This window comes from Panthera pardus, unplaced genomic scaffold (assembly GCF_024362965.1).
Source record: "Panthera pardus isolate Hobbes unplaced genomic scaffold, ASM2436296v1 HiC_scaffold_2, whole genome shotgun sequence".
Taxonomy (NCBI): domain Eukaryota; kingdom Metazoa; phylum Chordata; class Mammalia; order Carnivora; family Felidae; genus Panthera; species Panthera pardus.
This window is the reverse complement of record NW_026526765.1, coordinates 67,240,693-67,267,739: the sequence shown is the minus strand read 5'-3', so window position 1 is coordinate 67,267,739 and position 27,047 is coordinate 67,240,693. Positions and strand designations below refer to the sequence as shown.

At 41.4% G+C, this 27,047-nt stretch overlaps 1 protein-coding gene across 6 annotated transcripts in view; it reads right to left on the bottom strand.

Annotated features, from left to right (window-relative positions):
• Positions 1–27,047, bottom strand: part of EPB41L4A (erythrocyte membrane protein band 4.1 like 4A) — a 252,054-nt gene that overhangs the window by 161,431 nt on the left and 63,576 nt on the right. The window lies entirely within an intron of this gene.

Below are 27,047 nucleotides of genomic sequence, written 5' to 3'. Positions count from 1 at the left end.
AACCCAACACCAGCAGACCTCTAGAGTCACTATACTGGTGAGCTAAACAGCTCCTAAAGACCAAGTGGTCTCCTTCCCACTCTTCAGATGATGGGACCCAGTCTGATGTTTTATACTCATCCACTATAACACACAGACTCTTATTTCTTCCAGTATTTAATGATTTACCACTGCCCAAGAGTCCTCTCAGCCTGCTGAGAAGAACTCATTAAAAGACAAAGAACAGTAACATCCCATGTAAGGGGTCTCAGCCACTTCAATGAGGAAAACCACGATGAATAACCAGAAATAGTGTTGTCTCTATTTATCTATGAAAAAGACAAAAGAAAACAGAAGGGGAGAAAGCAATGAGGACTTTCAAGGAGATAAACACACACCAAAAAAAGGCTTTCTAAAGCCAAATAACATGACTTCTAAAGTTAAAATTTCAATAGACAAATGGAAAAGGCATGGCCACTACTAAGAACAGTCAGTGTCCTCAGGGTGCCTGGGTGGCTCAGTAAGTTAAGCATCCAACTTTGGCTCAGGTCTGATCTCATTGTTCTTAAGTTTGAGCCCCACATCGGGTTCTGTGCTGACAGCTCAGGGCCTGGAGCCCACTTCAGATTCTGTGTCTCCCTCTGTCTCTGACCCTCCCCCACTTGTACTCTATGTGTGTGTCTCTCTCTCAAAGATAAACATTTAAAAAAATTTGTTTTAAAAACATTCAGTGTCCTCAAAGATCAAACAGATATTGTAAGTAAAAATATGTGACATGGAAGACATAATGAGAAGACAGAACATGCACAAAACAGGTTTTCTTCAAACAGAAACAGTAACAGAGAAGAAATGATTAGAAGGGGAGGGGGGTGGGGACAAAACAAAAGAAAAGCTCCCTGAGCTGAAAAAAGGAATAAGGACTCCCAAACAAGCTCAGACAACATTAATGAGGAAACAAAAGACATGTGCCTAGACTTGTAAAATATTTAAACAGAGAAGGAAAATCATCTGCAACCACACATCCTAGTATGTGCATTAACATGACTTCACTATTTCAGCAAACTCTTACCCAGGAAGATGAAGTTTCACATAATTTTACTTTTTGTTTCAAAAACTTTCCAAAATCCCATTCATCTGATAAATAGCTCAACTAATCCTTACTCAAGTAAATACTCCTTACTTAGCTCACTGATCTTATTTTGTCAAAAATTTTGTCTAATTCCATGTCCTTGCACTTAACAATCTGCCTCAAACCAAACCCTAGCAAATTCTTCATCTCTGTCCTCCCTCCTCTGAAATGTTCAAGGTCATTACCTACCTTACTGCAGTAAGCAGTCAACTTGACTTTGCTTTATCTATAGATTACTCTGCAGTCTTGTGAGTCAGCAGAGACTCTAAAGATTATATAGTTATTCAAACAAATTGAACAGAGGACTAACAGAAGAAGAAGAATCAGATTAGCATCTAGGACATAAACAGAAACTACAGAGATAAAAAGCCCAACCACCATGCTCTTCACCTCTCAGGGAAAACAAAAACTCTTTTCTGGACACGCAGGAATGAAGAAATCACTTAACCAATAAACTCAATCTGAGGAAATCTTAGAAGATGTGCTCTAACCAGACAGAGATCTCACAATATGGAAAACAAAGAGGGGGTAAGTAGAACAGTGTTACAAGATGTAATTAATATGACTAGGAACTAACAATTTATCATTTAAATGTTTATTAAAAGACATCCAATAAAAAGCAATAGTCAAGAACAAAAAATTCTAACTTAAGTAAAACCCAAGGTGAAAGAATATTACTTAATTTTTATATGTTAAGATAGAATGTTTAATTACAGCTGCTCTGAAAATATCTGGTAAGAAAGTAATCACAGGTAGGACAGAAAAGCAAAGGACCTCCATGTCCCTGATGAGATGGGTAGAGAAATTTGACCATGTAGCAAAACAAGAGAAGTGTGAGCAATAAAGTAAAATGAACAGTAAATTAAAAATAGACGGAAATAATAAAAACAAACATAGGTTTTATGATGGATGACAAATGTGAGTGTGGAGGAGCTTCAGCAATCTTTCAGAAGAGTAATTGGACAGGAAGTATCACCCTTACTCTCAGAACTGGCTATCCTACTTTGGGGAAACCATCCTATGGAAATAAAAGCACCAGCTAGACAGCAATGGAGGTTTGTTGCAGCATTTTCTGAGAGTGGTGTAATAAAATCCCCTAACTTGCATAGCCATCAATAGAAGAATTATTGAACAAATGATAGTCATCCACACCGTGAGAAATTATGCAACAACTGGATAAAAAGAGTTGGATAAATGTGTTAAGTTGAAGTGATGTCCATAAGGTATTTTAGTTCCAAAAGCAGAGTAGTGTTTTAAATGGACAATGAGGAATTATGAACTTTTTTCTTTATGCATCTCTTTTTCTGGGTGTTTCTGTTGTTTTTACTTATTACATACAACAGGATGTTTTACTTTGGTGATTTCAAATTTCAAAATTTCAGATTTTTCAATTTCAAAAACATCTACAATAAGACAAGAAATGGTGGGGGGGGGGGTGGGAGGGGGGTGGATCATTCCATGGTAGAAGAACAGCATAGATCAGTGTTCAGAAGCAGCTAAGGAGTTGGTGGGGACCTGGGTTTAATTCTGCTCTGTTCCTGACTCACCCTGCAACCTCAGGAGGGCTGCTGAGCCACTCATAGTACCCATTTCTTCACCTATGAAGTGGGATAAGTGGACTAAATAACAATCCTTCCCAGCCAGTCAATGAAGTCAGTCATTGACTGTCTTCAGTCAGTCAATGAAGTCAGTCATTGACTGTCTTCAGTCAGTCAATGAAAATGCACGAAAAACACACACTGAATCCTTTGGAAACATCCACTTACTGCCTTTTTCTCTGTGAACTTATCCAGGATCTGGGCAAGGATCCCTGATCCACCATGAAGGCATGCCTAACCCCGCACCCAGGAGGAAATTCCACCAGAGGGTTATTAAGAGGACCAACCGGGCCGACACGGAGCCCGTTCATCAAACCGGCCCTCCCAATTTCACAAGAAAGGCAATAACCACCCCCCTCTCTAGACAGGATCTTGTTTCAGTGCTCTGCTATTTCATTTCTGTTCCTTATTTCAGCACCCCTGCTAAGAATGCAATGGGCAGCAGTTTACAGTGCAAAAGGCTGGTGCTCTTCTCAACCCAGCCACCTCTTTTGCTTTCATTCCTACTTCCTTTATTCCTTTCCTTGTCCTCCATTTTTAAGAATCAGCCATATGACTAAAGCCACTTTCACACCTACACTAAGTTCTACATTCAATCAAAAATCTTCAGAGGCAGTCATGTAGTTAACAGTCATCACAGAACCAATTATTTATCTCTTCACCAAGCAAACATTCTCTAAGCACCCACCATCCATATACGTGCTAAAGACTTCTAAGACTTCATTTAGCCCTCACAACAATTGTGTCTGACAAGACAAGAGTGGCCTCAATTTTACCAATCGTGAAACTAAGGTTCAGAGAGGTAAACTAAGTGATTTGCCAAAACCATGGAACCAGTACATGCTGAAGCTGAGGTGTGTGCCCTGGGCTGCCATGCTCATGGTCCTTCCAGAGTGTGATGTTAACACAGAGAAAAGCAAATAGTATTTCTGGCTAGATTAGAAAAGGCTTCCTTAAAGAAGAGAAAGTCAACTCATTATGGAACCAACAAAACTTTTATCAAGAAAGAATTCTCATGTTTAGATTCAAAGATCCTAAAAATTAATTATCTTCTAAAGCTATGTTTCAGGGTAAACTGTAAAAACTGCATGTACCTGCTCAGTAAGACATTTCCTTCTTTTGTAACAGGAACTGCAAACTACAAACTCAAGTTATAAATACGAGCACCTTGACTATAGTAAGCAACCAATAACTACTCCTGAGTAACAGAAAGAAAGGAAAGGAGGGCAGGAAAGCACTGAACCTGCAGTGAGGTCTGGCTGTCCAGCCAATCCATGCTTCATGTTCACCACACATGTACACATTTTCATTATAGGCTGTCTCCATTATCAATTTGTTTGGTTTCTGGTTCACATCATCCTTTCATCTCTAACATTTGGGCAAGTTACAGTCCTTTAAAAAAGGTGCTATAAACTATTAGGAAGGAAAGAATAATCTTAGTTGAATTTGACTTTCCAAAGAAATAACATAATGAATAAAGACCTGTAGTCCTGAGCACAAAAAGGTTGTAAATTTGAGGGGCGCCTGGGTGGCTCCGTCGGTTAAGCGGCCGACTTCGGCTCAGGTCATGATCTTGGGGTCCGTGAGTTCGAGCCCCGCGTCGGGCTCTGTGCTGACAGCTCAGAGCCTGGAGCCTGTTTCAGATTCTGTGTCTCCCTCTCTCTGACCCTCCCCCATTCATGCTCTGTCTCTCTCTGTCTCAAAAATAAAAAATAAAACCTTAAAAAAAAAGGCTGTAAATTTGAAAAACATTTCTTTTCAGTTTTATTTATTAATCGGTACATCCCACATGGGGCTCAAACTCATAACCCTGAAATAGAGAGTCACATGCTCTTCCAACTGAGCCAGCCAGGCGCCCCTCTGATAACCATTTTTTAATGGTTATATCTAACCTCATTTAAAAAAATGAAGTGACTTTCAATATTGTTATGTAAGTAATGAAAAAGATCTAACCTAAACAATTTGCCCCAGAATATATTATAACCAGAGTAGAGACTAGAATCCAATTCTCCTAACTGTTCAATGTTTATCATGCTCACTGATTTAAAATGCCATTAGGGTAACACTTTGTAAGCAATCAATTCCCCTAAAAAGTTGTGAGAAAAATCAAATTTTAATCAATTGAACTATATTATACATTGACTTAGCTGTTTCCTGAAATTTTAATACTTACTCATTAATCCTCAAGTAGCAAAGAACCCAATAAAATTTCTTAATTCCTTGGATTTTTTTTCAGTGAAATAGTTAATACATTAGAAGGAAACACAAATGTTCTAGAGGGATTTATCTCTTAAAGGCTATACAATGGGGGAGACTGGGTGGCTGAGTTGGTTAAGGCTCTGACTTCGGCTCAGGTCATGATCTCACTTCGGCTCAAGTCATGATCTCACAGTTCGTGGGTTTGAGCCCCACATCAGGCTCTGTGCTGACAGCTCAGAGCCTGGAGCCTGCTTCGGATTCTGTGTCTCACTCTCTCTCTGCCCCTCCCCTGCTCACACGCTGTCTCTCTCTCTCAAAAATAAACATTAAAAAAAATGTTTTAAGTTTTAGACAATGAATTATTTTTATAACATAAATCACCAACTCCTAATGCACAGATTCTGAAAACAGATTTTTCTGTGGCACTTGTTAAAACAGTTCATCCAGTTTCTCCATCCTAAAGGAGTCTAACCAAAATGTACAGTGAAACAGTGACAAAGGCCAAGAGGGATGGCTTTGTTTCAAAACAACTTGGAAAATGTGCATTTAATTAGCCCCTACCTTCTAAGAGCGATGAGGCCCAATCCAGTAGCCACCAGGCACATGTGGCTGTTGAGGACCTAAAACGTGCCTGGTCCACATTGAGATGTGTTCTAATGTAAAATACACAACTGGATTGTGAAGACAATAAGAAAAACAGAATAATCTTTATAGTGATTATGCATTGAAATATTTTAGATATATTGGATTTAATAAAATATGTTGTTAAACTTAATTTCATTTATTTTTAATGAAGCCGCTAGAAAATTAGAAATTACCTATGTGGCTCACATTGTATTTTTATTAGACAGCACTCTACTAAAATGCTTCTCGCTAAAGGAACACAACTGCTGAAAGCTGGTTGCTAGGGTTGGAGAAAAGGTTCTGATAGCCCTGATTATGAATTCCCTTACTACAGGCCCTCCCTATCTGGTGCTGGCTCTGCTCTTAACTAGGTGAGTGACCTGGAACTGTTGTTTAACCTCTCGGTCTTAATTCCTCATCTGTTAACTAGGACAACATCTAATACCAAGGCACCAGCTTAAACAATGAAGACACTGAGACTATACTCCCTGACTTCTAGTTCATTGCTCTTCTCTCTGCACAGTTGCAGCAAACCCCTTCCTAATTTTATCTGTTCAGTGACCCTACAGTACTAATCCTAGGGACTGTCCTGAAACACGTGTCACTCCTTTTAGGAAAAGGAGCAAGCCTATCCCACAGTGGGTGGAAACACTCTCAACACTCCCAACCCCATCCTGGCTGAAGGTAAGGACTTTCCCACAGTAGGTGGCCCATGGGGTTATCTGCAGTATCAAAGGAAGGCAGACTTCTGGGCATCCCCACTGCTCTAGGCAAGGCTGTGGGACCTAAGGGCAAGTCTGCTGAATCACATTCACTCTCAGTCTCCTTATTTGCAAAAGGCATTAATAATACCTGCCTAACACACATCACAGGCTGGCTTGGAAGATCAAATAAAACATACCTGGAAGCTCTCTTTCAAAGCACACAGCACGGTTACAGTCTCATACCTATCATGAAATGCTAGCCAGCACACAATCACAGCACACTTTGCATGAACTAGGCTCTGCAACACTGAACAATAACGGCACCGTTTGATAAATGCGCTAAATGAATTTATGTTTAGGGGGAAAAAAGAGTAGATGTAGATCTCATATTTTTTTAGGTTAAAAAAAAAAACCAGGGGGGCGCCTGAGTGGCTCAGTCAGTTAAGCGTCCGACTTCAACTCAGGTCACGATCTTGCGGTCCATGAGTTCGAGCCCCGCGTTGGGCTCTGGGCTGATGGCTCAGAGCCTGGAGCCTGCTTCGGATTCTGTGTCTCCCTCTCTCTCTGCCCCTCCCCCCTTCATGCTCTGTCTCCCTCTGTCTCAAAAATAAATAAACATTAAAAAAATTTTTTTAAATAAAAATAAAAAAAACAGGAAGATGCAGAGGAACCAACAGCTTACATTCATTCAGTATTTACTCCGTGCCAAGCAGTGTTCTATTTCCTAACATGATCAGATTTGATCGGAACAACCTATGTTACAGATGAGGAAGCTGAGGTACAGAATGGAACTAACCTAATGCTCTAGACATAGTAAAAAAAAGGCCAGATTTGAACCCAGACTGCCTTGCTATGCAGGCCATGTTTGCAACCATGCCATCCTGCCTCTAATATGCACAATAAACTCTCCTGGTACAAATAAAAAAAGCTAATACTTTTGGGTCTGTGAATCAATATATGTAAATATATGTATATTTTATATGGTTTGAAAGAAATTATTAATAGTGATTACTGTTTGAGAGCAATTACTGATGGGGGTGGACAGGGAGACAGGTTCTTCATGTTATAAACTTCTATCCTGGTTCAATTTTCTGACCTTGCACATCTTATGCTAACAGACTATTTCAAGTAAGGGAAGTCACCTTTCAACATGTTAAGCAGCTACTTTCTATTCCTGCAAATCCTTAAACCAACATGGTAGGAAAGCCACAGACTCTGTGTCAAGCAAATCCAAGCCCAAATTCCACTTCCCACTACTAAATACTCATATGAATTAAGTAAAGTTCCTTAACCCTCTGTTAACCCAGCATCTTCTTGTAAAAGGAAAACATGCTACCCTCTCACAGGCCTATAGTGAAGATCTATGCACACTAAGAACTTGGTCCCAAACTGGTCTCCTGCTATCACTCAAAAACATTACTTCAGTTCCCTTATTACTCCTCTGATACATCGGTTTTAAACATAAACCACTGGGAAGTGTTGACCTTCTGTACCAAATGGCCCCAAACTGGTGGTTAAGCACTGCTTCCTGGCTTTCTTGTTTATATTGGGCAATGAGAACATGCCTTTGGGGATGCCTGAGCACTGGAGAAGTGGGGGTTTCAGAGGGCTGACTTGTCCTACTAGCGTGTCTCAGAGTCCAGAAGCAAGTGCCCACCAGTCCCCAAACCAATATGGGTGGCGGCGGCAGCAGCTGGAGAGATACTAACTGAACGCTGGCCCCCACGGGGTGCCCACTTCTGATCACATGTGAAAACCACCTGGGCTGCTTTTTCAAAATACTGATCCCTCAACCCCCACCCTCCACTGCCCCTGGCAGCCAGGCATGAGATTCACAGCAAGTGTTTCTTATTAGGAAATAGGCCTACTACCAAGCAGTTCCTCCTCAAAACAGGTGGACAGAGAATGGAAACTCAAGATACCTAATGGATCTGGTCTGTGGAACGAGCAAAGAAAGCACAGGACATTTGTACCTCCAACTCTATCTTCATGGAGGCAGCTGCAACATTACAGAACTCCTGCCTCTAAAGTTCAAATTCCAAAACCTTAAGGACAGGGAGAAGAGTAAAATGGTCTTTTTGCTTTTAGTTCTCTAATCCAAACTATCTTGTCAAACTATCTGGTCTTACCCCTTAACCATTCTTGCTTAAACAAAGCCTTAGGTGGGGTTAGTACCACTTGTAATTTGGAGACATTATCTAGCTTGGGGACCACCAGGATCATTTCAGAGTGTGAAAGGTCTGTCCTGAGATAACTGCTTATTGGTTTTTATTTTTAAAGGGCTACACTAAAACTCTGTGCTAAAAGAGATGTAGGGCACAGGTATTCCTGAATGACACCCTGATCGTCTCTGCACTCACTCTTCCACTCTTCAACCATGGCACACTGTTCTATCTCCATCCCTGGCTCTCTGCCATTTCCCTCTCCCTTCATGCATGGTTTCTTTCCTAAGTCTTATATTTGACTGACACTCCCAAGTTATACTTTATGCCCCACTGACAGCTCTCAGAATAACCACGGTTACCAACAGTACAGTTAAGATTAGGAATTATGGCTTTTAAGGATTGACCCCATTTTCCAAAAAGCATATTATTATTTCTTATAGCTTTGCTTATGTACTCTGTGGCTGTTTAGAAACAAAGTCTTTCTTCCTTTACTGTTTTAAAAGCAACACCACATGCCCATCAAGAGATTAGTGTCCAAGGTTTGGAAAAAGGTGCTTCAGAGACTCCAATCACACACAGTATGTGGTGTAGGAGGGCAGGGAGATGGTAGGTATTCATACTTAAGCATAACTCATGGTTTTTCTTACTACTACAGAGTCGCTGATGCCGGTAAATGCTGCAAATACTAAAATCATCAGCAGCCGCTTTGCTGAGAAATAGCTTCCTAATAACTGCAAGACTTTTCTTCTCCATCAGTTTAAAATAGAGGTACCCCCTCAAAGGCTTAAAGCATATCACAGTTTGGGAACGAGCCTCTGGCTAAGGAGCCACATCCCTGAGCAGGTTTAATTTCTCAGGCAAGACTCCTAATTCCTCTTGGTTCTGCTGGGCTTCCTCTCTAGGAAATATACTAGGGAGGGGGAAAGGTGTGGAAAAGGGGGAGGGAAGGGAAGTGGTAGGAATGTGCATGTCAATGCGCTGACCCTACCAGCCAATTAAGGGGATGCACTGCTGGTCTCCAGGGGAAGCTGCAGCCAGCCTCAGATAGAAGGATAATGGCTGTGACACCAAACCCCAGGAGATGGGGTATTGATGAAACACACACACACACACACACACACACACACACACACACACACACAGCAGAGGCAATCCGGGATGCTATGCTTGCAGTCCCTATTCTCACAATGGATGCCTTGGCCATGAAGGGAAATGTGTCTTCCCAAAATTGCCTGACTTCCTCTGGTTCTCTTTTCTTTCCACACACTCCCCTACACTTAGGTGTTCTGTGAGGGTCTCTACCCCTCTCTCCCCCTGTTAAATACTGACAGCAGATCTGATGCCACCCTTTCCAGGACACATGTCACCAGCTCTCCTTCTGCATAAGTGCTTCTCTGGCAACCTGGCTGTCTGCCAGGGCCTCTGATTAGCCAGAAGGGATATCACATTGACTTATTCTATGTTCACACTCAATGTTGTTAGCATCAGTTTCGTCTGTGAATATATACAAACAGCTTGCTCAGCACCCACTTCAGGTCACCTCAAGGACTGCAGTGCATGATTAACAGTGAGATTAAGAAAATGAGAAGTAAAAGATGAGAGGAACAGAAGTTTCACAGACACCCCAGTGGGTAAGAGCCAACCATTCAACTTTGATAGAGAAAAGAACTACAAAAAACATTTGTGACAATTTTAGGAAACAATACTGAACTCTGGCCTAGACTGGGGTAAAGCCTCACCCTAAAAGTTGTTCTTACTTCTATTAAGTTACTTTAGCACAAAAATGAGCACTCTGTCAGAGGAAAGAAGCCAGGAGGCTTTGCACTGATTGGGCAGAAGGAACCATGGACACAGGATGCCTCGCTAGGACCTGGCCAAGGGGAGAGATCTCCATCACCAAAAGGCAAAAAAACAAAGGCACTGCCACCAGAGTCTGAATCCACCCAAGCACTGACCTCATAGAGAGACCATCCGTCTTAACCATCAGAAATCTTTTCAGCCTTCTAAGAGAAAGAATTAATCTGTCTTAACAAGAAAAGGTAAACCTAATACAGATTTATAGGCAGAAAATATCACCATTACCTTTATTTGGTTTTTGAAACCCCCCCTTTTTTTTTAGCCTCATTACAAAGGAAATGAGAAATATGAGAAAAATCACTTGAATAGGTCTGGGTGCTTCTAGACTTTGAATCCATTAACCCTGGCCCACAAATCGGCATTTTCCAGATGGTTCATTTTACCCCATTATACCAACTAGACATTGAGATGACTGGACAAGATTGGTGGACACAAGTCTGTCCATGGCTAACTCCACCACTTAAACCAAGCCTTCTGAACTACTGCAAGTGGCCTCCCCATAGCAGCCAGAGTATTTGAAGACATAAACCTGACCTTAACACCTTCTTATTTAAAATTCTTCAATGGAGTGCCAACATTATAAGTCACCTTCACCTTGGGGTGCCTGGGTGACTCAGTCAAACATCTGACTTCAGCCCAGGTCATGATCTCATGGTTCGTGGGTTCAAGCCCCACATCGGGCTTTATGCTGACAGGTCAGAGCCTGAAGCCTGCTTCGGATTCTGTGTCTCACTCTCTCTCTGCCCCTCCCCGACTTGTGCTCTGTCTCCTTCTGTCTCTCAAAAATAAATAAATGATTTAAAAAATTAAATTTTATATATATACATGTATATGTATGTGTGTATGTGTGTATATATATATATATGTATACACACACACACACACTTTAAAAAAATTAATTAATTCACCCTGGTCACCATAATCTAGTCCTCATCAGTCACAGCTGGTGTTTCTCTTCCTTGCTCTTAAGGTCCAGCCACATTGACTTCTTTCCTTCCATCCTTTGCACCTGCTATTTCCTTTGTCTGGAAAGGATTCTTCCCCAGTCTTTTTTAATCCATCAGGCACCACCCTTAAATGTCCACAAAGTTATGTTTCCTGATTCCCCACACTCAGCAAGGAAAGGCTCCCTGGAGGGAATCTTAATGAATGAGGAGGATTTGGATGAGTGGACAGAAAAAAAGAAAAGGTCTTCTAGGTGAAAGGAAAACATGAATGAAGATACAGTGGAGGATTAGAATATACACAACATTCGTAGTTCAAAGAGCTATGCAAAATCCAGAGACCCACATTTAAGTTAATTTTAACAACAAAAATGAATAGGAGTCAGGTAGTAGAAATCTATGCATAATCCTAATCAAAGTAGAGTTTGGGCTAGAACTTTGTCAACAATAGTAATATACTAAGAAGCTAAGTAACCAAAACACACACTGAAGGGCACAGCTGTCAATTATCTAGGGAACTGAGACTGCATGGACTGTCATTTGGAAACATGCAGGTCAAAAAACTCCAAAGTTGTGTGACTTTCTTTCCACTACACACATTCCTGTGGTAGTCATTACAGCTGCTCACAGAACATGCCCAGTGGTAGGACAGGCACTTGGAGGTTAGGGGGGGACCCTGTGATTAGGGCTTACCACTGTGCTGATTCAAACTTTGAGACCACAGAGCTAGGAGTCATCAGGGAGGCAACAGTACAGAAAGAAGACGACCACAAGGTCCAAACACTAGGTGGTTGTGCCACTGAGGTACCATGAGTGCAACCTCTCATTACTGAAGGCCAGACCGGAAAAGACTTTCAGTTACAGGTATAACAAGTAGGTGGTAGCTTTTAGAGTTGACAAATAACCTAAAGTTACTCTGGGGACAATTACATGCGTTTCAACTTTTTCAAGGCCATGCCTCAAAACTATTTCTGATCTCTCTGGAGCGAACGCATCTTTTCAGTAGAGGCTTCTCTTTCCGAGTCTGCCCACATTCTGGAGTCCTCTCCTTCTGAGCAATGCAAGACACACCACCTGTGTGTAGTTACTGCTTGGGGCCACAGAGAACCCCAACACAGTGTGGAACCACTATGCATTGCTGACATTATTACCCCTCAATAATTTGTCTTTCAAACTTGTCTTGTGCAGATTTTGTAAGATGCAAGAATATTTGATCATTAATACTGATAATGCATTTGTACTAAATGAAATGTTATCAGCTTGTCTTCTGCAATAACATTCTAAGATATCTAGCTGTATTTTAGTTTTTCTGAAATCCCATAATTGGATAGTTACAGAGACCAAACTGTTACAGTCAGCTATGCCAAATTTGAGTTGGTCTGTATCCATCTACTCTAGCTGTAGTCCATCTACTCCATCAACCAATGTTTTTTGAACATTTACTATATTCCAGGCATTGTATTAAGCATTACTGTAATGTAACAGTAATGCCACTAACAACTGACAAAATTTATTGGACACATAAAACACGAAGACTGGATTTTAAGTGCATCCGTGCAGTATCTCAGCTATCACAAGAGCCTCAAGAGGCTGATAATACTCCTACATCCTTTCACAGATGAGAAAACGCAGGCTAAGAAACAAAAGTAACTCACCTAAGGTCACACAGCAAGTGGTGGGACAGCAAAACTCCTGAGTACCTATTTCCCACCACACTATACATTTTGGGATCTTAATCCCAATATCAATAAAGCATTCCTTATCCTCAAGAAGGTTAAAATGCCTAAGAAGTGATTAGAGCATGTAAACAAATAGCCCTTTCTGACCCACATTGTAAGAGAAGTTCCAGGAAGAAGGTGCTATGAGAATAAGGAAGAGGAGGTGGACCCTCAAGTGGGAGTGATCAGGGTGGGGAAGCCTTTGGGCCCTTCATTCCAAATGAAGGAGCAGACATTCCTGGAGGAATGGCTGGAACAAAGGCACCACTGCAGGAAGGCCCGGGCTGGTGAAGAGACACAAGAGGACTCCACAGACCGAGTGTAAAGTCTCCTCTCAAGCCATCTCCTCTGCCACATCCCTGCCTCTCACTCCCCACACGGCCACCTCTCACCTTTTCTGAAACAAGCTGTCAGTGTTCCTCTAAAATCTCCCACGAATAAAGCCAAATGCCTTGGCATGACGTTCAAAGCCTACTTTACCAACTTCAGCTCCTTTCACTGCCACGTACCCCATCTAACCTGTTCTCCAGCCAGACCAAACCTCTTACTTTCCACAAGCACATTGTCTTCTCTCACACCTCCACACCCTTGCACAGGCTACATCCTTTCCTCTGCTGGTGAACTCCTACCAACCTGTCCCTTGGCAGCTGCCTCAGAGTCCCTGCCCACTCTCACCCTGGTACCCCCCCCAGCCAGTCTGGCTTCCCTACGGCTCCCTGACTCCAGGAAGCCTCTTCTACTGCATGTCCCATGTTGGGTCCCCAATTTCTTCAGAAGAGGGGGTTTCCTCTTCCAACCAATTTAAAAAAGAACACCCCCTTATACAAACACTCCCCAGCTTCCTCATTTCCTTCATACTGCTTTATTTTCTTCATGGCACTCATCACACACGTTGATACACACACACACACACACACACACACACACACACTTTTCATTGTGTATTTGCTAATGGCCTGCCTCACTCTTCATCAGGGTCGGCAGACTATGGTGCATAGCCAAATCTGGCCTGCTGCCTAAGCTCTGACTGGAACAAAAGCACACCATTGTCTCACATACTGTCTACAGCACAGTCGAATAGTTGCCACAGAGACCTCATGACCCACAAAGCCTAAAACATGCCTTACCTGATCCTTTCCAGAAAAGCTCAGCCAATCCAATTCTGGAATGTCCAGCAAACTCCCCATCCCTGTTGCCTCTGTTGCTGTGCTCACAGTTTACCTCTAGCCCTTTTAGTACATTATCTAGCATGAAGCAGGCAGTGAGAAACCATGAGTTAAACAAAGTAAGAGGTAGCAGGAAAAGTGTGAAAGGAAAGGAGAAAATGGATGCAAGAGATGCTGGTGATTGGGTCTGGGTGCCAGAGAAAAGAGGAGGAATCACACGCCAGAAGCATTTTACATGTGGCTGTGTACCTTGGTCAAAGGAGGAGATTCTAACCATCAAACCACAAATACAAGTTTCGCATCAGGGCTGGCTATCTTCCCACTGATGGGTGTAAGATGAAGAGGTCGGGCTTCTCAGCGAGCTGAGTCACTGTCTCTGACAGCACAGCCCCCGTGAATGAATTGGCTTTATTACTAGGCGACTGAAATATATGTTGGAGGATTCAAAGTTTTGGTACCTACAGATAACATGCTTAAGTCTGAGTGGCTAACAACATAGTAACAAATAAATACATTCAAACAAACATACTGACTTAAAAATTTCTTTTTTTTTTTAACGTTTATTTATTTTTGAGACAGAGAGAGACAGAGCATGAACGGGGGAGGGGCAGAGAGAGAGGGAGACACAGAATCGGAAGCAGGCTCCAGGCTCTGAGCCATCAGCCCAGAGCCCGACGCGGGGCTCGAACTCACGGACCGCGAGATCGTGACCTGAGCTGAAGTCGGACGCTCAACCGACTGAGCCACCCAGGCGCCCCTTAACTTAAAAATTTCAAATGCTAAACTATTCATAAGATACAGAAAACCTTAGATCTGATGGAGGAGATCCTTCAATAATTAGCAAATCTCACTTTGGGTTAACAAATAAGAAACTGGGGCCCAGATTAGTCAGCTACTCACACCAAGCCACCCAGCTGGTTGACCGGAGGAGGCTGGAACAGAACCCACAGCTCCTGACTAGGCGCCCAGGGCTCCTCCCAAGTATCAACGCTCATAGCAGCACAGAGGTCAGGGCCCTGCCAACCTAGAGCACTCTCGTGAAGTGCTGTGGACAGAGCAAGACTTCCCAGGACTGAGGGAGCCAGGGAGGGATACAAAGAACTGCCCAGTTAGGAACTCCAATGGGGATTTCCAGCCCTTATTTAACTTGACCCTTCTGTGGCACAGTGGTCCTCAAAATTTAGGGAGCAATCACAGTCAGCTGGTAACGTTCCTTAAACAGATAGAGTTTCTAATTTCTGGGGCCCTACCCATAGAGCTTCTAATCTGTTTGGTCTAGGATGGGCCCAGGGGACACTGATGCTATGGATCTAGAGATCACGTTTTGGGAACCACTGCTGTAGCAAGCGACCATCACTATGACCTGTGCTGTGGCTTTCTGGATACTCTCTCACCTGGCTCTTCACCTCCCTCTCTGGCTTCTAGTTTTCTTCGATGAAGAGGAGATGGGAAATAGAGTGGTGGCTGGTGCAAGTTCAAGGAAGTTACAAAAAAAAAAAAAAAAAAGGACCTGAGATCTTCCACACAGGAGGAAGAGCCACTCTTGGTGAGGGCATGGTAAAATGTGGGGACGGAAAGGATGGCAGGCGTCACAACAGACAGGAGGGGACAGAATCTATCCAGACAGTAGTGACGAGCTCAGTGCTCTGGAGGTCAAGGAATGAATAACTTTACAAGTGTGCCGGGATGAATATCTCAAGATGAATGCTAGCCAGCTCAAACTCCCGTGATTATTATGCTGTTCTGCCAACAGGGCTGACATGTGTCAAAATAGTTTAGTGCGTCTAGAATTGCCTTCTGAGAATGCAGCACATTCTTTATATATCCTCAGCATTTACAAATTGCCATTTGAGGGCAGCTGTAAGTTGGGAAAAATCCAAAAATTATCTGAAGACCAGTTTAATAAAGGTGTTGAGCACACTGAATAACACGGTATTTTCTAGTTAAAAAAATAACATATAAGTTTAAAGTAATTGATTTTTAAAAGGCGTACTATATATATGACTCAGAGTGGTTCGTAAGACAAATCTAGAAGAAAAGTCCCCAAAGTTCTGTAAGCAACAGTGGAGTACCATTATGCTATACACAAATTCTGCTGAAAAATACACATAGATACACAGTTCTGATATGTTTTCTTAAAATTGGCCTCACAATTTCCTAACTGTAAGATTGATGTTTAAGTCACCAAACAAAAGATACATAGTAAAGAACAGATGACAGAGACTGACCTGCCAGCACCTTCCTCTTTATGCTCCTCCCATAAAACCAACAGTATTGGGTCTCTAAATTCAGGTCATCACCTCCCTGTCCCTGGAAGAGGGTTCCTCGATGATAAAACAGATGCTGGCAAGGAGACAAATTAGCATGATTCCCCCAAAGCTGAAAGCCCTGGCTCTGTCGCCAGATTCCATTCCAATCCCAGCTGTACTACTTCCTGAATGTGTAGCTTCAGACAAGCAACCTTCCAAAGCTCAAAATTTCCCACTTTAAAAACACAACTGGTAATAAAAACTGCCTCACAGGACTGCTTTAAGAATTAAGTGACAAGATTCTGTGCTTGGCTGGCACATGCTAATTCACGGTAAGGGTGCCCTCCGTGCAAGCTGACATTGTTATCACACTAATGTATCACCCAAGGTCAGGATGTCCCACTGGAGCCTGAGTGTACCCCATACTCCATCATCCCCCTCCTCTCTGACCATGAAGGCTAAAGCCAGCTCCAGAAACCCAGAAGAGTCAGTGGGTACTTTCACAAATCCTACTTCTTCCAAACAGGATTTAGGACCAAGTAAAGCCTCTGTTCTTCAGCACTGGACACAAGCGTCTTCTTCCTAAAGCCCCTTCTGGCCAGTGTACTTGAGCCACTGCCTCTCCCCACAGATAGAAGGACAAGGCCGATGAAGCCTATTTTATGCTTTGTCTTCTAAGTTGATTTTCTATTACTCCTACCACTAATAATTGCCATAAATTACTGAGCACTTAATGTGACCAGACACTATCCTAAAGCAGTTTACAAGGATCATCTCATTACCACAGAAACTCTTTGAGGCTGGAAATACTTTTATACCAGTTCTCAGAGGAGGAAAAATTGAGACACAGAAGTAACTTGCTCAAGGTCAAATAGACAACAAGCCATGAAGCCAGGATTAAAACACAAGCCATGTCACTCAGAGCCCATTCTCCTAACCACACACATCCTCAAACACACAGCCAGATTTCAAGGATCCAAATCACAGGCACTCTAAAACTGCCTGACAGCACTCCAGGCAAATGCTTCCTTGGCAATGACCCTAAACCTCCACCATCAGGCCTTTATTTCCTAGTATGAAAACGTAACAGTGCATCTCTGAGTTTTGTTTTTAAGAAGATTTCCTCAACTTACTCCTTTCCCCTCCCTCTGAAAGGCCCAAGTCAACTGTCCTCTTCAGAAGACGTGATCATGTGCTTTAGTTCCTCAGGGAGAAGGAAGCTTATTCAGTTCATTCTTCTCATGTGTTACTATCACAGAGCAGCCTTATAAAGTATTAAAGGCAAAAAATAGGGAAAAAATGTAATACAGAGACAGTATTCCTGGAAATGCATTACACTTCCATTGGAGAATCTTTCAACCATTGCACATTTTATGTGACTGCCATATTGCCAAAAATCACAGTACCCATTTTAGATAAAGAAATCAACATCCAAATATGAAGTATTCACCGGATAGAAGGAGACCCTGAGGGTGCAAAGGTTATGATCCCAAGGTTATGTGGGCATCTATATTTGCCCTATTCTATGCCTAACTGTCAAGTTGCCAAGACACAAAGTATTTTAAGATTTATCTTCTCATTTCAGTTTTGACAGCTTTAGAAGAAAACAAAATATTCCTTAATGCCCATATTAGGTTCCTAACGCTGCTGTAAGAAAGTACCACACACTGGGTGGCCTACACAACAGAAGCTTATGGTCTCGCGGTTCTGGAGACTCAAAGTCCCAGGTCGACGTGTTGGCAGGTTGGTTCCCTCTGAGGGCCATGAAGGAGAATCTGTTCCATGCCTCTCTCCTAGCTTCCAGTAGCCTCAGGCTTTTCTTGGCTTGTAGATGGCATTTTCCCCATGTCTTCACATTGTCTTCCCTCTGTTCACGTCTCCCTCTGTACAAATTTCCCTCTTTTATAAGGACCCAGTCATACTGGACTAGGACCCACTCTAATGACCTCATCTTAACTTGGTCATATGCAAAGACCCTGTTCTCAATTAAGGTCACATTCACAGGTACTGGGGTTAGGACGTCAGTATCTTTTGTAGGGACACAATTCAACCCATTACAATGCGTAATAGGGAGTCTTCGAGCACCTCTTTTTTTAATAATATTTTTTAAGTTTATTTATTTTTGAGAGAGACACAGAGAGAGAGAGAGAGAGAGAGAGAGAGTGGGGGAGGGGCAGAGAGAGAGGGAGAGAGAGAATGTCAAGCAGGCTCTGCGCTGTCAGCACAGAGCCCGATGTCGGGCTCGAACTCACAAACCATGAGATCATGACCTGAGCCAAAACCAAGAGTCAGATGCCCATTAGACTGAGCCACCCAGGTGCCCCTATATCACCTCTTTTAATAAGAAAAGATTTTCTAGTTCTCATGTAAATATTAAATAGTAATAACAGATCCCTGATCTGAATATAACAATTTTTAAATGCTATATAATAACATGTTAAGGTTTTATTTTTACCTTTCACCTTTGCTAGTTCTTTTTTTTAAAAAGATTTTTTATTTATTTTTGAGAGAAAGATAGCATGCATGTGGGGGGACAGAGAGGATGGGGGGAGAATCCCAAGCAGGCTCCACACTGTCAGCTCAGAGCCAACGTGGGGCTCGATCTCACAAACCGTGAGATCATGAGTTGAGCTGAAATCAAGAGTCACACACTTAACCCACTAAGATACCCAGGCGCCCCTACCTTTACTAGTTCTAATACAACTACATATACCTTTCTGCCAATTTCATTTTGTGATGTGAATTTTGTTTGCAAAAGATCCACTTAAAACAATGTATATCTTAGTACTTTACACTTTGGATAAAGATCCCGTTTAGACGCAAGCCCCAAACACTCAGCCCTAAAATAATCCTCTATATTGTTCATAAACAGGTATTCACACACACACACAACTGAGGGTCTCCACACATGCTGTTCACTCTGCAAGCATACTTCCTTCTCTCCATCAGTCAGGTGGTTTGCCACCTTTCTTCATTCAGGTTTCTGTTCCAAGGTGTCCTCATCTGAAAGGCTGTCCCCAAACACTGCTCCATCCTCCCCACTCCCAACACTCCTGTCCCCTTCATCCAACTTTTTCTTCTTAACATCTACTGTATATTTTTTCTTTGTGTAATGGTCTCCTCCCACCAGAATGTAAGTTTCACTGGAACAGGGACAGCCTGACACAAGGGCACTCAATAACTTTTAGTCCAATTTATTCAATGAATCCTTATCAAGTTCCAAAAATCCCACATGCAATTCATTGTGTTTGATTATAATCTTCCTACTTGAAACTGATACAAATGTTGCTTACTTCCCTCACAACCAATTCTTCAAGGAATGTGTCTACAAAAATATACTGTGTGTGCATGCACATATAAAATTATTTTAATAGAAGTCAAATGTAGCTTTAAAGTATAGGATGCTTCAGCTGCCAACTAAATATCACAGTAATAGGATTCCCTAATACCTATTTCATGATCTCACAAATTAACAAGGCATGTAAACCATTATAAACATTTCTGTTGAGGGTTCACATCCAACAATCCAAAAGGAAGTAATTTTAAATGTTAAAAGCTATATTGCTCATCCTTAACTACATGTTTTAAAAATAGGATAGATCCCTGTATCTAAAAAAATAAAAATTAAAAAAATACTGAAAATATTTTTGCGCAGTAACCCAAAATTCTGTATATCATCTTAGCTTAGGTGAAGACATTGTAACAGTATTATGTATGCAAATTAAAAACAGCAAAATTCTTTCAAATAGGTTTATTTAAAGCCATGTACCAACTTCATTCCTCTAGAATGGAACAAAATAACTCATAAAACACTATGAAAAATTATCTGCACTAGAAACTGTGAAATTGTCAGAGAAATATTTTTGGAAGACATCTACTTAAAAGCTGCTAAAAACTTCACTTTCTAAAAAGAAAAGTTAGGGGTACCTGGGTGGCTTAGTTGGTTAAGAGTGTGTGCTCATTCTCTCTCTCTCTCAAAATAAATAAACATTAAAATAAAATAAAAAGAGAAGTTGGGGTGCCTGGTTAAGCATCCAACTTTGGCTCAAGTCACCATCTCGTGGTTTGTGAGTTCACCCCCCACAATGGGCTTTGTGCTGACAGCTCAGAGCCTGGAGCCTGCTTCGGATTCTGTGTGTCTCCCTCTCTCTCGGCTCCTCCCCCACTCATGCTCTATCTCTATCTCTCTGTCAAAAATAAACATTTAAAATTCTTTTTTTAAAAAAAGAGAAGTTAATAAGTAACACTTTTTCATTAAAGACCATTTCGCTAGATATACTGGCAACAAAGAGAAACACACACAGTGTGCAATAAGCAATTGTGCTTATTGGACATAAGAAATGCTATCCCAGCTGGCTCGCCTATTTCTTTTCCTTCCCTCTCTTTGTCTCTTTTCCCTATTCTTTCTCCTATCTCTCTTTCCACTGAATTGTAGAACCATGAAATATACCTTATCTTATCACTGGTCTTTCCTGATGACTTTTCTAAAGCATTTACTGCCATGGATTTATAGGAGCTGTGCTCAGCCCAATCCAGTCGGGTGGGTTTGAGAAGCCTGGCAGTCCCAAGTGGGTGGGCTGGCAGTGGATTTTATGGAGTTGTAAGAGGAACATATTCTAGGCTCCATTTCATCAGCCAGGCCAATTTCCCCATTGCTGACTTAGGTACCAGTTTAACCCAATCTTTGTGAAAGGAATGAAAACTGGAAGGGTCTACTTTTAGCATTCTGGGCTGCAGCGGGAGCAGCCAGCTCCATGGCCACCTAGGTTGAAGAAGTGAGGAGGTCACACCTGAAGAGGTGGTCTTGAGGAAAGAGCAACCACCCAGACTCACAGCAATTAGCTTGTATGCTTCCCGTTAGTGGATCAGCATACAAAGTAGGAAAATTCCAGCTGCACAGATACTCAGGTTTTGCAGTAAGCTGCTAGACTTCAGAGGCATTCACTTCCAAGAGTGCATTTTGGCAGTCCACCTCATGAGCACAAACAAACCTCTCCTAACCCAAAAAAGAAGACTCATCTAGGAACTGCACGAGGCACTTTTGGCGGGGATTGTTTCTAAACAGGTTTCTGAGAGGTTTTCCGTAACGTTGAAGTGATTTTAAACAAAAATGTCACATTCAGAATGTGGCCTGTAGGACAAGATTCCATTTTAAAGCAAGTGACATACAGAGCACAAATAAGAATCTGGGAATAGCAGGCAGTTGACTTTACAGACATACACTTTCCATAAGAGCCTTTTACATTAAAGGTTCTCAAGTGCTTTCAACCATTTGTTGATTCCATTCTCCCAACAGCCCTGGAAAATCATTTGGTAAAATTTGCTTCATAATTTCAAACATCCTCAGGTTGAAGGAGGCAGCCAAAATGAATTTCTTATCCCCTGTGCTTATGAAAAAATACAGCATGGAGACAATGTAGCACAGTGATGAAGAATTCAAACTTGGGTGCAGACTGCTTGAATTCTAATTCTGACACTTAACTAGTTGTATGATGTTGGGGAAGTCAACTGACCTGCCTGGAAGATGGGAACATCTATACTGTGAAGATGAAATGAGCGGACACATGGGAAGGACTTCCCCTGCCTGGCACATAGCGAGCACTCCCAGTTAGCTATGCTGTTGTTGCCATCGTCAGCACCAGCATCCCCAACATCATTTCAGGAAAGGTTAAGAGCTCAGGTTCTGAGTCAGATTTGGCTTGGAGCTCAGCATACACAACTGAACCTTCACCAAACCATCTATTATAAAATGAGTAGGACACACTATCTAGGAAGAACAAATAACCCAGTATTTTCAACAAACAGCAAATCAGAGAAAGCAAAGCTATAGTTTAATAGCTACCAACTGCAGTGTATAGCTCTTGTTTGTATTCTGATCCAAGCTATTAAAAAATGTAAAACAATTGATCATTTTCACTTATGAAACAGCCAGCAATGTTAATATTGACTATTTTATATTAAGTACTACTAAATAGGATTTCGGTTATGTTATATAAAAACCTCTTATCTTTTTTTCCTTAATGTTTATTTTTGAGAGAGAGCATGAGCAGGGGAGGGGCAGAGAGAGACAGAGAGAGAGGAGCTGAAGCTAAGAGCACAGAGCCCAATGAAGGGACTGAAGTCACAAACTGTGAGATGACCTGAAGGCAGATGCTTAACTGACTGAGCCACCAGGGTGCCCCGTAAAAGCCTCATATATTCTTAAGCGATGCTCTCCGGTACCATAGTCACTACCCACATGTGGCTATTTAACTTTATGTTAATTAAAAGTGAAATTTTAGTTCCTCAGTCTACTATCCAGAAGCCAAGCGCTCAATAGCTTCATGTGGTCAGTGACTACAGATAAAGATATTTCTGTCATCACAGAAAATTCTGTTGGACAGCACTGGGCTAGAGATACATATCTACTGAAATATTTGTGGATAAAATGATATGATGACTAAGACTGGTTTCAAAATAAAACAGGAAGGAGAGACATGAATGAAGGTGTGAATGAAGTAAAACTGGTTTACGGTTGTTGCAGGGGAGATACATGGTGGCGGGTTCATTAAAGTGTCCCGAGTCAATATGGCTAGGCTACAGTCCTCAGTTACTCAAATACTAATCTAGGTGTTACTGTGAAGATATTGTGCAGACATGATTAAAGTCTATCATCAGTGTAAGAGATTATCCTAGATAAACTACATGGATCTGAATCAATCAGTTATAAGGCCTTGAGTAGAACTGAGGATTCCTGCAAGAATAAGTTCGACCTGTGGCCAGCAGCTCCGCTCATGTCCAAGAGACCCAGTCTGCCCTTCTTGGCCATCTGCTCTGCAGATCTCAGACTTGCCTATCTAGCCCCCATGATGGCCTAAGTTATCCTTCAAACAAATCTCTTCATATACATATCCTACTGATTGTTTCTCTAGGGAACCCTAACTGATACAGTGTACTTCTGTAGCATTTGATTCTTTCACACTACCTCACACAGACACTGTGAAATAACAACTCTAAATATCTTAACACAGTACCTACCACGTAAGTCTCAATAAATGCTAACTATTATAGTATTATTTTTTCATTTATGTCAACATAATCTTTTTTTTTTAAGTAGGCTCCATGCCCAACCCCAGAGCTCAATGCGGCACTTAAACTCACGACCCTGACATCAAGACCTGAGCTGAGAACAAGAGTAGGATGCTTAACCGACTAAGCCACCCAGGTGCCCCCCAACATAATCTTATTTTGCCAAAATTTGTAGTTCCTGAGACACAGAACACTCACATGCTATAACAACCTGCATTAGTATTTTCATTTCCATCTCACTTTATCTGGCTGATGTGACAACAGGCTCCCTTACGGGCATGGATGGAACAGTTCACAGCTCTGCACAGGCTCTTGAATTAAATGGAATCAGCCCTAATTAGAATACACTGACACATACACAAATATCAGAGCTGAGGAAAAAGTTTTATGCAATTAAGTTTATAAGTCTTATATACAAAAGTGAAGGATTTTAACCTCAATATCCAACAATAGGGAACTGATTATATAAAACTGGATACAGTGGGCTAACAGATAGAATGGGCTGTTATACTTAAAGCATATTTAATGACATTTGGAAATGCTAAAAACACAGTGTTAATTTTTTATAAAAGTAGGCAATATACACAATAAGATCTCAACTTTTAAAAAAAACATACTATACTACAGAGAAATATACAGAATGTTAACCATGGTTATCCCTGGGTACTGAGATAATTTTTTTCTGTACTACAGTATAATTTATATACATATCTAAAGAATACAGTTTGATGAGTTTGACAAATATACCCATGTAACCCAAAGCCCAATAAAAAAGAGAACAGCTCCATCATTCCAAAAAGTTCCCTAGAGCCCCTTTAGAGTCAATATGTTCACACACATCTCAGGCAACCTAGGATGATTTTTATTTTCTTTTTATATCTTTCTGCTTTCCAAATTTCCAGTATAAACATGTATGTATAAGACGTTTTGATGTTTTGTTCTTTTATTTTAAAGAGTTAGGATGGTATACAGTTCTTTGATTTGATTGATAAGGACAAGGGAGATTAATTCATTTGCCCAGAAATCTTAGTTTACTAGAAATACTAGGAGCAAGACTGTTAATTCATAGCACTCCACAATTATTTGTGCTTTCTCTTTTCAAGCTTCTCAGTGTTTTTGTATGTCACATCATTTACCCACACAGATATGGGGTGTTGTATTTTCAAACATCTGATAGAAAAGATCCTTTAAAGTTAACAAAAGAAACCAAACAAGAAAGAACTTATAAGATGCCTATAGGTTAACAAACAGAAATTGAAAGAAGTCAAACTGAGAAAAGGTACTTCCTTCTGGTTCTCATAAAAAATGTTAGTCCCAGAGGTTCATAAACAGAAACATCGCAGCCATATACACCATACTGTAGAAATGTTACTGTCAATGCTTTCTAATGTTACCATGTTATTTCACAGTAATAACTGAAGATAAACAAAAATAAATTTTGGTGAAACAAATTTGCAAATCATCATCTCCCTGTTCTATCAACCAATACAAGTTTTAGTCACTGAAATCCTGAGACTTCTAAGGCTACAACTTCGAAAGGAGGGCTACATCTATATGAATTCTTAAAACCCCAGTACTCTTTACAGCCTTCTAAACATCAAGGTGGAGATCTGAGGGTGGGCACCCAATATTTGGCATTTTGACAGTTATAGTCCAAATAGCCAGCTACATGTCTGATCCTAACCCCTAACCCCAAATCCAAGTTGGACACAAAACCAGTAAACCAACTGTGTCCTAAGCCACAACATGGATCGAAACACTAAGATCTACACATAATTCTGAAGAAACACTAAGTGAATAGCAAAGCAACTAAAATCTACAAATATTTACTATCATCTAGACATCAAACTGGGCTGGAATAACCAAAGGATCATTAGATACACACCACACACACACACACACACACACACACACACACACACACACAAGCATTGCATTTTCAAAGTGTGATCCATTAAGGGGTTCAGGAGGTCAAAACTGTGTTTGTATTAATTATAAGGTGTTACTTGCCTGCTTCACTGTGTTGACATCTGCACTGATGAAGGAAATACAATGATTAGGAAAAGGGTGAGGAACATGCAGAAGGAATCAACTGAATTTTTAAAAACTGAGGAACACTCTGGCAATTCTTCAGGCAATGTGAATAATTTTTATCTGCTTATTAAAATGTGGAATTTAGGTAAGTACTAACATTTTGATTAGAGATTTTTCCCTCCCTCACCAATTCTTTCTCCTACAGCCATGACCTTCTAGCATCTTGGACCTTACACGGGTTCACCTAAGAACACGTGGTTGCTGTGTTCACATCAAATATGCATTTGGACCTTCAGGTGGCCTTTAATTATTCATTTTTAAGTAGCTGTTCTTCTTCCCTTTTGCTACCTAAGCTTTGGATCTCCATTCAGAACATAATTGATACCTGTGGAATAGAGTAAGCAACAGAAAGACTAAAGTAGCTGCAACTTAGAGAAAAGTCTGAGTGCAAGAAGCTGAGCAGCCACAATCTTAGTCACAAATCAGAGTGGAGCACAGCCAAGGGCAGCCTCCACCTCCCGGCCCCCAGCACTCGGCAGAAGTCCAGGATCACGACCACCCTAGGCTAGCTAGCCACCCAGCCATAGGTGCCCTGCTTCAATCCCTTCAAACCCAACTTAACTCTTACTGCCAGATGCAGCTTCCCAGTGCCTGATCATCACACCTGTCCTCTGACAAAAACCCTGAAGAGTGCCCAGCACTTATCACATCTGCACTATGTAGGCTGGCATTTGAAGTTCTCCAATTTGTGGCTCAACTTACCCTCCCACGTTTGTCTCCCCATATGCCCTTATTTTCAATAAACTGCAATATTTGATATTAGCCAACACATGCCACTTTTCACCACCTTTACTCACATCCCTCCCTCCATGTGAACTGCCATCCTCACTCTAGTCTCTGCCTATTGAAAGGCTTGCCCAGCCTTCAAGGTCTTCCTCAAGTCACCTCCTTCATGAAACCTTCCAAGCAACATCCCGCCTCTGTCCATTATCACATTGTGCCTATATTATAATCATCGCCTTACTGTCACCTCAAAAGCCATGGCTTTCATGCTTTATTTCTCTTTCAATGTCTAATAACAGACAGTCCTCTCAAATTGCTTTAAAAATCATTTTCAGATATCAAAAATAACGTGTCCAGATCCTACTTTATGGGAAGCCATTTTTTTAGAAAATATGATTTAAAAACACAGTAGATCTGAATGTTTCTTGGCTACGGACAAAACCTAAAACATCTGGGAAGTCCCATGAGTTACCCTGCAGGGCAAGTTGGAGGCCAGCTAGAGGAGGCAGGTGTGTGTGTGAAGGTGGGGGGCTGGGTTCCAGGCAGATCTGCACAGTGAGACAGTCTGTAATTGATAGGACACTGACATTGACAAAGCATTCAGGAGTGGAGGCAGAAAACCTACCTTAACAGTGGGCTCCCAAACATATATGAGGGATTGCATCTGTCCACTCAGAACCACACACGTACAAGTCAAAAATGTGTTTCAAGGTATCCCCAGACAAACTATTTATCCCTTATACATAACTGGGGAGCGTCACCTCATTCAAAATGTTCCTAAACACAATATTCATACCACACACCAGGCCTAATGCTGAGGATTTTTAAAT